We start from the raw sequence: 13,073 nt of genomic DNA, 5'->3' as shown, positions 1-13,073 counted from the left end.
AAATTCAGTGATGCGCATAGGATGACTACTTCCATACCAACGTCCTGTTAAATCTGTGACAGGGCTTGATTAAATTGACATTGCAGTCTTGTCATTGGAAAACAACAACACATGCGTCTTAGGTTTACACTAGTTAGTCAGAGTTTCAAAACTCTCATTCCCTGACTGGGAATCGAACCCAGGCCGCGGCGGTGAGAGCGCCGAATCCTAGCCACTAGACCATCAGGGACCCGAACGCCTAGTCAACAGTACCGATTGCAAATCTGCAGTAAACTCTTCCTAACTGACAAAAAAATTGGCATTGTGCATTGCATTGAATACGTGCTGAAGTTGGGAACATTTTAGTCTTAAATGAAAGTAATTCTGTGCATCTGGAGAATAAATCCAAACAAGCACAAGTTTCACGCTTTTGACTTCTCTCTTACTTCAGGGAGAAATAGAAAGATTCCTGAGTAAGAGCGAGTGTGTCATAACCCTGCAAGAAAATAAGTGGATAGATGACAAAAGAAATAAAACACTCCTGACCTACGTCACAACAGTGGAAACACCAAATCCTAGCCACCAGACCACCAGGGAGCCTTTGATTTTTGTGAACTATGGGTGTTGTCTCTTGTGCCTCGTTGTCCATTTTGCAGGGGGCTATGTGTAGTCAAACGGACGAGGTATGTACAGACACCCTTTAAAAGAATGATCTTAGGTGAGCAATATATGGAACGGATCAGTGATGGAAAAGGGACATCTGACTTTAAGGAATTGAACCGAAGCATTTAAAACTCCCAAATAGCTTTTTATGCCTGCTGAAATTGTTGGGGCATGTCACGGCAGTAGTCGTATAGTGGAGGGCATACTACAGCCACTTGTCAAGCAATTGACCTTCGTAGCACTCTCGTTCCGTTGCATCAGCTTCCTGAAGTCCTTGGAGGGTCTTTTTCGGTACCTGTGAAACAAGAGTTGTACACAGGCTGGCAGCCACAGTTGGCACGGGGGCTGTGTCTCAGGTGGTGCTTAGAGTTTCCTTGTCATTACAGAAGTAATTGCTCATTTATCAATTCATTCTTTCCAACAACATAGGCATCTGTCCGTGATGGCGAATAGTACCATTGCAGTTTGAATTTACATGTCCCCAAACTTAACAAACCAACCGAAGTTGTTTTGACTTGTTGTCTGATGAAAGTCTCTGTCAGGGCATTGGTGCTATAGTGGAGAGCATAACTGCTTGCCAAGCAGTTGACCTGTGTTCGATTCCTGGCCAATGCATTCAGACGATTCGAACTGGGGAAAGCTTTCAAATGTACTTTGCCATCTCTACGTCTGCTCAGAGTGCTTTGTCAAGCTTAACAAACTCTTCAACCATGAAAACATGTCTTGTATCTGATGGGCATCACAAGTTTACCAAGCGAGTGGGGAAGATGAGATTCCCCAGTGCCGTACCACAGAAAAAAAACAGGCCTCCCTCAAACTCAATCCAAGAATCCACGGACGGCCAGCACCTTCCACATCGCCAAATGCTCCAAGCCCGTTGACAAAAACATTTTGTCCGGCAACTGACCATACAATTCCTTGTCTTCCATATCATCCGTGGATGAATCACCCCATGTCATTTGATGACAAATGGAATTCCTATTTGCTGCTCAAAGTGTTATTAAGCACACATCAAAGTATCAAAAAAACTTGATCATTCTTTTAGTTTTTAAAACTGCCAAGCCACAATGGTTCTAGAGCTGCTGGGAAGAGTTTATTGAGCCTTTCTCTAAAGAGAATGACTAAATCTGCTGGTTGTAAAGTATTAACACAAATTCAGTGATGCGCATAGGATGACTACTTCCATACCAACGTCCTGTTAAATCTGTGACAGGGCTTGATTAAATTGACATTGCAGTCTTGTCATTGGAAAACAACAACACACGCGTCTTAGGTTTACACTAGTTAGTCAGAGTTTCAAAACTCTCATTCCCTGACTGGGAATCAAACCCAGGCCGCGGCGGTGAGAGCGCCGAATCCTAGCCACTAGACCATCAGGGACCCGAACGCCTAGTCAACAATACCGATTGCAAATCTGCAGTAAACTCTTCCTAACTGACAAAAAAATTGGCATTGTGCATTGCATTGAATACGTGCTGAAGTTGGGAACATTTTAGTCTTAAATGAAAGTAATTCTGTGCATCTGGAGAATAAATCCAAGCAAGCACAAGTTTCACGCTTTAGACTTCTCTCTTATTTCAGGGAGAAATAGAAAGATTCCTGAGTAAGAGCGAGTGTGTCATAACCCTGCAAGAAAATAAGTGGATAGATGACAAAAGAAATAAAACACTCCTGACCTACGTCACAACAGTGGAAACACCAAATCCTAGCCACCAGACCACCAGGGAGCCTTTGATTTTTGTGAACTATGGGTGTTGTCTCTTGTGCCTCGTTGTCCATTTTGCAGGGGGCTATGTGTAGTCAAATGGACGAGGTATGTACAGACACCCTTTAAAAGAATGATCTTAGGTGAGCAATATATGGAACGGATCAGTGATGGAAAAGGGACATGTGACTTTAAGGAATTGAACCGAAGCATTTAAAACTCCCAAATAGCTTTTTATGCCTGCTGAAATTGTTGGGGCATGTCACGGCAGTAGTCTTATAGTGGAGGGCATACTACAGCCACTTGTCAAGCAATTGACCTTCGTAGCACTCTCGTTCCGTTGCATCAGCTTCCTGAAGTCCTTGGAGGGTCTTTTTCGGTACCTGTGAAACAAGAGTTGTACACAGGCTGGCGGCCACAGTTGGCACGGGGGCTGTGTCTCAGGTGGTGCTTAGAGTTTCCTTGTCATTACAGAAGTAATTGCTCATTTATCAATTCATTCTTTCCAACAACGTAGGCATCTGTCCGTGATGGCGAATAGTACCATTGCAGTTTGAATTTACATGTCCCCAAACTTAACAAACCAACCGAAGTTGTTTTGACTTGTTGTCTGATGAAAGTCTCTGTCAGGGCATTGGTGCTATAGTGGAGAGTATAACTGCTTGCCAAGCAGTTGACATTTTGTCCGGCAACTGACCATACAATTCCTTGTCTTCCATATCATCCGTGGATGAATCACCCCATATCATTTGATGACAAATGGAATTCCTATTTGCTGCTCAAAGTGTTATTAAGCACACATCAAAGTATCAAAAAAACTTGATCATTCTTTTAGTTTTTAAAACTGCCAAGCCACAATGGTTCTAGAGCTGCTGGGAAGAGTTTATTGAGCCTTTCTCTAAAGAGAATGACTAAATCTGCTGGTTGTAAAGTATTAACACAAATTCAGTGATGCGCATAGGATGACTACTTCCATACCAACGTCCTGTTAAATCTGTGACAGGGCTTGATTAAATTGACATTGCAGTCTTGTCATTGGAAAACAACAACACACGCGTCTTAGGTTTACACTAGTTAGTCAGAGTTTCAAAACTCTCATTCCCTGACTGGGAATCGAACCCAGGCCGCGGCGGTGAGAGCGCCGAATCCTAGCCACTAGACCATCAGGGACCCGAACGCCTAGTCAACAGTACCGATTGCAAATCTGCAGTAAACTCTTCCTAACTGACAAAAAAATTGGCATTGTGCATTGCATTGAATACGTGCTGAAGTTGGGAACATTTTAGTCTTAAATGAAAGTAATTCTGTGCATCTGGAGAATAAATCCAAGCAAGCACAAGTTTCAGGCTTTTGACTTCTCTCTTACTTCAGGGAGAAATAGAAATATTCCTGAGTAAGAGCGAGTGTGTCATAACCCTGCAAGAAAATAAGTGGATAGATGACAAAAGAAATAAAACACTCCTGACCTACGTCACAACAGTGGAAACACCAAATCCTAGCCACCAGACCACCAGGGAGCCTTTGATTTTTGTGAACTATGGGTGTTGTCTCTTGTGCCTCGTTGTCCATTTTGCAGGGGGCTATGTGTAGTCAAACGGACGAGGTATGTACAGACACCCTTTAAAAGAATGATCTTAGGTGAGCAATATATGGAACGGATCAGTGATGGAAAAGGGACATCTGACTTTAATGAATTGAACCGAAGCATTTAAAACTCCCAAATAGCTTTTTATGCCTGCTGAAATTGTTGGGGCATGTCACGGCAGTAGTCTTATAGTAGAGGGCATACTACAGCCACTTGTCAAGCAATTGACCTTCGTAGCACTCTCGTTCCGTTGCATTAGCTTCCTGAAGTCCTTGGAGGGTCTTTTTCGGTACCTGTGAAACAAGAGTTGTACACAGGCTGGCGGCCACAGTTGGCACGGGGGCTGTGTCTCAGGTGGTGCTTAGAGTTTCCTTGTCATTACAGAAGTAATTGCTCATTTATCAATTCATTCTTTCCAACAACGTAGGCATCTGTCCGTGATGGCGAATAGTACCATTGCAGTTTGAATTTACATGTCCCCAAACTTAACAAACCAACCGAAGTTGTTTTGACTTGTTGTCTGATGAAAGTCTCTGTCAGGGCATTGGTGCTATAGTGGAGAGCATAACTGCTTGCCAAGCAGTTGACCCGTGTTCGATTCCCGGCCAATGCATTCAGACGATTCGAACTGGGGAAAGCTTTCAAATGTACTTTGCCATCTCTACGTCTGCTCAGAGTGCTTTGTCAAGCTTAACAAACTCTTCAACCATGAAATCATATCTTGTATCTGATGGGCATCACAAGTTTACCAAGCGAGTGGGGAAGATGAGATTCCCCAGTGCCGTACCACAGAAAAAAAACAGGCCACCCTCAAACTCAATCCAAGAATCCACGGACGGCCAGCACCTTCCACATCGCCAAATGCTCCAAGCCCGTTGACAAAAACATTTTGTCCGGCAACTGACCATACAATTCCTTGTCTTCCATATCATCCGTGGATGAATCAGCCCATGTCATTTGATGACAAATGGAACTCCTTTTTGCTGCTCAAAGGATTATTAAGCACACATCAAAGTATCAAAAAAACTTGATCATTCTTTTAGTTTTTAAAACTGCCAAGCCACAATGGTTCTAGAGCTGCTGGGAAGAGTTTATTGAGCCTTTCTCTAAAGAGAATGACTAAATCTGCTGGTTGTAAAGTATTAACACAAATTCAGTGATGCGCATAGGATGACTACTTCCATACCAACGTCCTGTTAAATCTGTGACTGGGCTTGATTAAATTGACATTGCAGTCTTGTCATTGGAAAACAACAACACACGCGTCTTAGGTTTACACTAGTTAGTCAGAGTTTCAAAACTCTCATTCCCTGACTGGGAATCGAACCCAGGCCACTGCGGTGAGAGCGCCGAATCCTAGCCACTAGACCATCAGGGACCCGAATGCCTAGTCAACAGTACCGATTGCAAATCTGCAGTAAACTCTTCCTAACTGACAAAAAAATTGGCATTGTGCATTGCATTGAATACGTGCTGAAGTTGGGAACATTTTAGTCTTAAATGAAAGTAATTCTGTGCATCTGGAGAATAAATCCAAGCAAGCACAAGTTTCAGGCTTTTGACTTCTCTCTTACTTCAGGGAGAAATAGAAATATTCCTGAGTAAGAGCGAGTGTGTCATAACCCTGCAAGAAAATAAGTGGATAGATGACAAAAGAAATAAAACACTCCTGACCTACGTCACAACAGTGGAAACACCAAATCCTAGCCACCAGACCACCAGGGAGCCTTTGATTTTTGTGAACTATGGGTGTTGTCTCTTGTGCCTCGTTGTCCATTTTGCAGGGGGCTATGTATAGTCAAACGGACGAGGTATGTACAGACACCCTTTAAAAGAATGATCTTAGGTGAGCAATATATGGAACGGATCAGTGATGGAAAAGGGACATCTGACTTTAAGGAATTGAACCGAAGCATTTAAAACTCCCAAATAGCTTTTTATGCCTGCTGAAATTGTTGGGGCATGTCACGGCAGTAGTCTTATAGTGGAGGGCATACTACAGCCACTTGTCAAGCAATTGACCTTCGTAGCACTCTCGTTCCGTTGCATCAGCTTCCTGAAGTCCTTGGAGGGTCTTTTTCGGTACCTGTGAAACAAGAGTTGTACACAGGCTGGCGGCCACAGTTGGCACGGGGGCTGTGTCTCAGGTGGTGCTTAGAGTTTCCTTGTCATTACAGAAGTAATTGCTCATTTATCAATTCATTCTTTCCAACAACGTAGGCATCTGTCCGTGATGGCGAATAGTACCATTGCAGTTTGAATTTACATGTCCCCAAACTTAACAAACCAACCGAAGTTGTTTTGACTTGTTGTCTGATGAAAGTCTCTGTCAGGGCATTGGTGCTATAGTGGAGAGCATAACTGCTTGCCAAGCAGTTGACATTTTGTCCGGCAACTGACCATACAATTCCTTGTCTTCCATATCATCCGTGGATGAATCACCCCATATCATTTGATGACAAATGGAATTCCTATTTGCTGCTCAAAGTGTTATTAAGCACACATCAAAGTATCAAAAAAACTTGATCATTCTTTTAGTTTTTAAAACTGCCAAGCCACAATGGTTCTAGAGCTGCTGGGAAGAGTTTATTGAGCCTTTCTCTAAAGAGAATGACTAAATCTGCTGGTTGTAAAGTATTAACACAAATTCAGTGATGCGCATAGGATGACTACTTCCATACCAACGTCCTGTTAAATCTGTGACAGGGCTTGATTAAATTGACATTGCAGTCTTGTCATTGGAAAACAACAACACACGCGTCTTAGGTTTACACTAGTTAGTCAGAGTTTCAAAACTCTCATTCCCTGACTGGGAATCGAACCCAGGCCGCGGCGGTGAGAGCGCCGAATCCTAGCCACTAGACCATCAGGGACCCGAACGCCTAGTCAACAGTACCGATTGCAAATCTGCAGTAAACTCTTCCTAACTGACAAAAAAATTGGCATTGTGCATTGCATTGAATACGTGCTGAAGTTGGGAACATTTTAGTCTTAAATGAAAGTAATTCTGTGCATCTGGAGAATAAATCCAAACAAGCACAAGTTTCACGCTTTTGACTTCTCTCTTACTTCAGGAAGAAATAGAAAGATTCCTGAGTAAGAGCGAGTGTGTCATAACCCTGCAAGAAAATAAGTGGATAGATGACAAAAGAAATAAAACACTCCTGACCTACGTCACAACAGTGGAAACACCAAATCCTAGCCACCAGACCACCAGGGAGCCTTTGATTTTTGTGAACTATGGGTGTTGTCTCTTGTGCCTCGTTGTCCATTTTGCAGGGGGCTATGTGTAGTCAAACGGACGAGGTATGTACAGACACCCTTTAAAAGAATGATCTTAGGTGAGCAATATATGGAACGGATCAGTGATGGAAAAGGGACATCTGACTTTAAGGAATTGAACCGAAGCATTTAAAACTCCCAAATAGCTTTTTATGCCTGCTGAAATTGTTGGGGCATGTCCCGGCAGTAGTCTTATAGTAGAGGGCATACTACAGCCACTTGTCAAGCAATTGACCTTCGTAGCACTCTCGTTCCGTTGCATCAGCTTCCTGAAGTCCTTGGAGGGTCTTTTTCGGTACCTGTGAAACAAGAGTTGTACACAGGCTGGCGGCCACAGTTGGCACGGGGGCTGTGTCTCAGGTGGTGCTTAGAGTTTCCTTGTCATTACAGAAGTAATTGCTCATTTATCAATTCATTCTTTCCAACAACGTAGGCATCTGTCCGTGATGGCGAATAGTACCATTGCAGTTTGAATTTACATGTCCCCAAACTTAACAAACCAACCGAAGTTGTTTTGACTTGTTGTCTGATGAAAGTCTCTGTCAGGGCATTGGTGCTATAGTGGAGAGCATAACTGCTTGCCAAGCAGTTGACCCGTGTTCGATTCCCGGCCAATGCATTCAGACGATTCGAACTGGGGAAAGCTTTCAAATGTACTTTGCCATCTCTACGTCTGCTCAGAGTGCTTTGTCAAGCTTAACAAACTCTTCAACCATGAAATCATATCTTGTATCTGATGGGCATCACAAGTTTACCAAGCGAGTGGGGAAGATGAGATTCCCCAGTGCCGTACCACAGAAAAAAAACAGGCCACCCTCAAACTCAATCCAAGAATCCACGGACGGCCAGCACCTTCCACATCGCCAAATGCTCCAAGCCCGTTGACAAAAACATTTTGTCCGGCAACTGACCATACAATTCCTTGTCTTCCATATCATCCGTGGATGAATCAGCCCATGTCATTTGATGACAAATGGAACTCCTTTTTGCTGCTCAAAGGATTATTAAGCACACATCAAAGTATCAAAAAAACTTGATCATTCTTTTAGTTTTTAAAACTGCCAAGCCACAATGGTTCTAGAGCTGCTGGGAAGAGTTTATTGAGCCTTTCTCTAAAGAGAATGACTAAATCTGCTGGTTGTAAAGTATTAACACAAATTCAGTGATGCGCATAGGATGACTACTTCCATACCAACGTCCTGTTAAATCTGTGACTGGGCTTGATTAAATTGACATTGCAGTCTTGTCATTGGAAAAAAACAACACACGCGTCTTAGGTTTACACTAGTTAGTCAGAGTTTCAAAACTCTCATTCCCTGACTGGGAATCGAACCCAGGCCACTGCGGTGAGAGCGCCGAATCCTAGCCACTAGACCATCAGGGACCCGAATGCCTAGTCAACAGTACCGATTGCAAATCTGCAGTAAACTCTTCCTAACTGACAAAAAAATTGGCATTGTGCATTGCATTGAATACGTGCTGAAGTTGGGAACATTTTAGTCTTAAATGAAAGTAATTCTGTGCATCTGGAGAATAAATCCAAGCAAGCACAAGTTTCAGGCTTTTGACTTCTCTCTTACTTCAGGGAGAAATAGAAATATTCCTGAGTAAGAGCGAGTGTGTCATAACCCTGCAAGAAAATAAGTGGATAGATGACAAAAGAAATAAAACACTCCTGACCTACGTCACAACAGTGGAAACACCAAATCCTAGCCACCAGACCACCAGGGAGCCTTTGATTTTTGTGAACTATGGGTGTTGTCTCTTGTGCCTCGTTGTCCATTTTGCAGGGGGCTATGTGTAGTCAAACGGACGAGGTATGTACAGACACCCTTTAAAAGAATGATCTTAGGTGAGCAATATATGGAACGGATCAGTGATGGAAAAGGGACATCTGACTTTAATGAATTGAACCGAAGCATTTAAAACTCCCAAATAGCTTTTTATGCCTGCTGAAATTGTTGGGGCATGTCACGGCAGTAGTCTTATAGTAGAGGGCATACTACAGCCACTTGTCAAGCAATTGACCTTCGTAGCACTCTCGTTCCGTTGCATCAGCTTCCTGAAGTCCTTGGAGGGTCTTTTTCGGTACCTGTGAAACAAGAGTTGTACACAGGCTGGCGGCCACAGTTGGCACGGGGGCTGTGTCTCAGGTGGTGCTTAGAGTTTCCTTGTCATTACAGAAGTAATTGCTCATTTATCAATTCATTCTTTCCAACAACGTAGGCATCTGTCCGTGATGGCGAATAGTACCATTGCAGTTTGAATTTACATGTCCCCAAACTTAACAAACCAACCGAAGTTGTTTTGACTTGTTGTCTGATGAAAGTCTCTGTCAGGGCATTGGTGCTATAGTGGAGAGCATAACTGCTTGCCAAGCAGTTGACCCGTGTTCGATTCCCGGCCAATGCATTTAAACGATTCGAACTGGGGAAAGCTTTCAAATGTACTTTGCCATCTCTACGTCTGCTCAGAGTGCTTTGTCAAGCTTAACAAACTCTTCAACCATGAAATCATATCTTGTATCTGATGGGCATCACAAGTTTACCAAGCGAGTGGGGAAGATGAGATTCCCCAGTGCCGTACCACAGAAAAAAAACAGGCCACCCTCAAACTCAATCCAAGAATCCACGGACGGCCAGCACCTTCCACATCACCAAATGCTCCAAGCCCGTTGACAAAAACATTTTGTCCGGCAACTGACCATACAATTCCTTGTCTTCCATATCATCCGTGGATGAATCAGCCCATGTCATTTGATGACAAATGGAACTCCTTTTTGCTGCTCAAAGGATTATTAAGCACACATCAAAGTATCAAAAAAACTTGATCATTCTTTTAGTTTTTAAAACTGCCAAGCCACAATGGTTCTAGAGCTGCTGGGAAGAGTTTATTGAGCCTTTCTCTAAAGAGAATGACTAAATCTGCTGGTTGTAAAGTATTAACACAAATTCAGTGATGCGCATAGGATGACTACTTCCATACCAACGTCCTGTTAAATCTGTGACTGGGCTTGATTAAATTGACATTGCAGTCTTGTCATTGGAAAACAACAACACACGCGTCTTAGGTTTACACTAGTTAGTCAGAGTTTCAAAACTCTCATTCCCTGACTGGGAATCGAACCCAGGCCGCTGCGGTGAGAGCGCCGAATCCTAGCCACTAGACCATCAGGGACCCGAATGCCTAGTCAACAGTACCGATTGCAAATCTGCAGTAAACTCTTCCTAACTGACAAAAAAATTGGCATTGTGCATTGCATTGAATACGTGCTGAAGTTGGGAACATTTTAGTCTTAAATGAAAGTAATTCTGTGCATCTGGAGAATAAATCCAAGCAAGCACAAGTTTCAGGCTTTTGACTTCTCTCTTACTTCAGGGAGAAATAGAAATATTCCTGAGTAAGAGCGAGTGTGTCATAACCCTGCAAGAAAATAAGTGGATAGATGACAAAAGAAATAAAACACTCCTGACCTACGTCACAACAGTGGAAACACCAAATCCTAGCCACCAGACCACCAGGGAGCCTTTGATTTTTGTGAACTATGGGTGTTGTCTCTTGTGCCTCGTTGTCCATTTTGCAGGGGGCTATGTGTAGTCAAACGGACGAGGTATGTACAGACACCCTTTAAAAGAATGATCTTAGGTGAGCAATATATGGAACGGATCAGTGATGGAAAAGGGACATCTGACTTTAAGGAATTGAACCGAAGCATTTAAAACTCCCAAATAGCTTTTTATGCCTGCTGAAATTGTTGGGGCATGTCACGGCAGTAGTCTTATAGTAGAGGGCATACTACAGCCACTTGTCAAGCAATTGACCTTCGTAGCACTCTCGTTCCGTTGCATTAGCTTCCTGAAGTCCTTGGAGGGTCTTTTTCGGTACCTGTGAAACAAGAGTTGTACACAGGCTGGCGGCCACAGTTGGCACGGGGGCTGTGTCTCAGGTGGTGCTTAGAGTTTCCTTGTCATTACAGAAGTAATTGCTCATTTATCAATTCATTCTTTCCAACAACGTAGGCATCTGTCCGTGATGGCGAATAGTACCATTGCAGTTTGAATTTACATGTCCCCAAACTTAACAAACCAACCGAAGTTGTTTTGACTTGTTGTCTGATGAAAGTCTCTGTCAGGGCATTGGTGCTATAGTGGAGAGCATAACTGCTTGCCAAGCAGTTGACCCGTGTTCGATTCCCGGCCAATGCATTCAGACGATTCGAACTGGGGAAAGCTTTCAAATGTACTTTGCCATCTCTACGTCTGCTCAGAGTGCTTTGTCAAGCTTAACAAACTCTTCAACCATGAAATCATATCTTGTATCTGATGGGGATCACAAGTTTACCAAGCGAGTGGGGAAGATGAGAATCCCCAGTGCCGTACCACAGAAAACAGGCCTCCCTCAAACTCAATCCAAGAATCCACGGACGGCCAGCACCTTCCACATCGCCAAATGCTCCAAGCCCTTTGACAAAAACATTTTGTCCGGCAACTGACCATACAATTCCTTGTCTTCCATATCATCCGTGGATGAATCACCCCATGTCATTTGATGACAAATGGAATTCCTATTTGCTGCTCAAAGTGTTATTAAGCACACATCAAAGTATCAAAAAAACTTGATCATTCTTTTAGTTTTTAAAACTGCCAAGCCACAATGGTTCTAGAGCTGCTGGGAAGAGTTTATTGAGCCTTTCTCTAAAGAGAATGACTAAATCTGCTGGTTGTAAAGTATTAACACAAATTCAGTGATGCGCATAGGATGACTACTTCCATACCAACGTCCTGTTAAATCTGTGACAGGGCTTGATTAAATTGACATTGCAGTCTTGTCATTGGAAAACAACAACACACGCGTCTTAGGTTTACACTAGTTAGTCAGAGTTTCAAAACTCTCATTCCCTGACTGGGAATCGAACCCAGGCCGCGGCGGTGAGAGCGCCGAATCCTAGCCACTAGACCATCAGGGACCCGAACGCCTAGTCAACAGTACCGATTGCAAATCTGCAGTAAACTCTTCCTAACTGACAAAAAAATTGGCATTGTGCATTGCATTGAATACGTGCTGAAGTTGGGAACATTTTAGTCTTAAATGAAAGTAATTCTGTGCATCTGGAGAATAAATCCAAGCAAGCACAAGTTTCACGCTTTTGACTTCTCTCTTACTTCAGGGAGAAATAGAAAGATTCCTGAGTAAGAGCGAGTGTGTCATAACCCTGCAAGAAAATAAGTGGACAGATGACAAAAGAAATAAAACACTCCTGACCTACGTCACAACAGTGGAAACACCAAATCCTAGCCACCAGACCACCAGGGAGCCTTTGATTTTTGTGAACTATGGGTGTTGTCTCTTGTGCCTCGTTGTCCATTTTGCAGGGGGCTATGTGTAGTCAAACGGACGAGGTATGTACAGACACCCTTTAAAAGAATGATCTTAGGTGAGCAATATATGGAACGGATCAGTGATGGAAAAGGGACATCTGACTTTAAGGAATTGAACCGAAGCATTTAAAACTCCCAAATAGCTTTTTATGCCTGCTGAAATTGTTGGGGCATGTCCCGGCAGTAGTCTTATAGTAGAGGGCATACTACAGCCACTTGTCAAGCAATTGACCTTCGTAGCACTCTCGTTCCGTTGCGTCAGCTTCCTGAAGTCCTTGGAGGGTCTTTTTCGGTACCTGTGAAACAAGAGTTGTACACAGGCTGGCGGCCACAGTTGGCACGGGGGCTGTGTCTCAGGTGGTGCTTAGAGTTTCCTTGTCATTACAGAAGTAATTGCTCATTTATCAATTCATTCTTTCCAACAACATAGGCATCTGTCCGTGATGGCGAATAGTACCATTGCAGTTTGAATTTACATGTC

The 13,073-nt window shown here is 43.2% G+C and overlaps 8 non-coding genes across 8 annotated transcripts; all 8 read right to left on the bottom strand.

Moving 5' to 3' along the window:
- Window positions 1-157: 157 nt before the first annotated feature.
- On the bottom strand, window positions 158-229 carry trnae-cuc (transfer RNA glutamic acid (anticodon CUC)). The gene has a single exon. It is a non-coding gene; the product is annotated as a tRNA-Glu (tRNA).
- Window positions 230-1,950: 1,721 nt separating this feature from the next.
- trnae-cuc (transfer RNA glutamic acid (anticodon CUC)) lies at window positions 1,951-2,022 on the bottom strand. Its single transcript has one exon. It is a non-coding gene; the product is annotated as a tRNA-Glu (tRNA).
- Window positions 2,023-3,445: 1,423 nt separating this feature from the next.
- Window positions 3,446-3,517, bottom strand: trnae-cuc (transfer RNA glutamic acid (anticodon CUC)). The gene has a single exon. It is a non-coding gene; the product is annotated as a tRNA-Glu (tRNA).
- A 1,721-nt stretch (window positions 3,518-5,238) lies between these two features.
- On the bottom strand, window positions 5,239-5,310 carry trnae-cuc (transfer RNA glutamic acid (anticodon CUC)). Its single transcript has one exon. It is a non-coding gene; the product is annotated as a tRNA-Glu (tRNA).
- A 1,423-nt stretch (window positions 5,311-6,733) lies between these two features.
- trnae-cuc (transfer RNA glutamic acid (anticodon CUC)) lies at window positions 6,734-6,805 on the bottom strand. The gene has a single exon. It is a non-coding gene; the product is annotated as a tRNA-Glu (tRNA).
- A 1,721-nt stretch (window positions 6,806-8,526) lies between these two features.
- Window positions 8,527-8,598, bottom strand: trnae-cuc (transfer RNA glutamic acid (anticodon CUC)). Its single transcript has one exon. It is a non-coding gene; the product is annotated as a tRNA-Glu (tRNA).
- Window positions 8,599-10,319: 1,721 nt separating this feature from the next.
- trnae-cuc (transfer RNA glutamic acid (anticodon CUC)) lies at window positions 10,320-10,391 on the bottom strand. The gene has a single exon. It is a non-coding gene; the product is annotated as a tRNA-Glu (tRNA).
- Window positions 10,392-12,108: 1,717 nt separating this feature from the next.
- trnae-cuc (transfer RNA glutamic acid (anticodon CUC)) lies at window positions 12,109-12,180 on the bottom strand. Its single transcript has one exon. It is a non-coding gene; the product is annotated as a tRNA-Glu (tRNA).
- Window positions 12,181-13,073: the final 893 nt, after the last annotated feature.

The sequence above is a fragment of the Leuresthes tenuis genome, unplaced genomic scaffold, assembly GCF_036924035.1.
Source record: "Leuresthes tenuis unplaced genomic scaffold, fLeuTen1.0.hap1 SCAF_10, whole genome shotgun sequence".
Classification (NCBI taxonomy): Eukaryota; Metazoa; Chordata; class Actinopteri; order Atheriniformes; family Atherinopsidae; genus Leuresthes; species Leuresthes tenuis.
The sequence above is the reverse complement of the archived record's forward strand: the minus strand, read 5'-3'. Positions and strand labels throughout refer to the sequence as shown.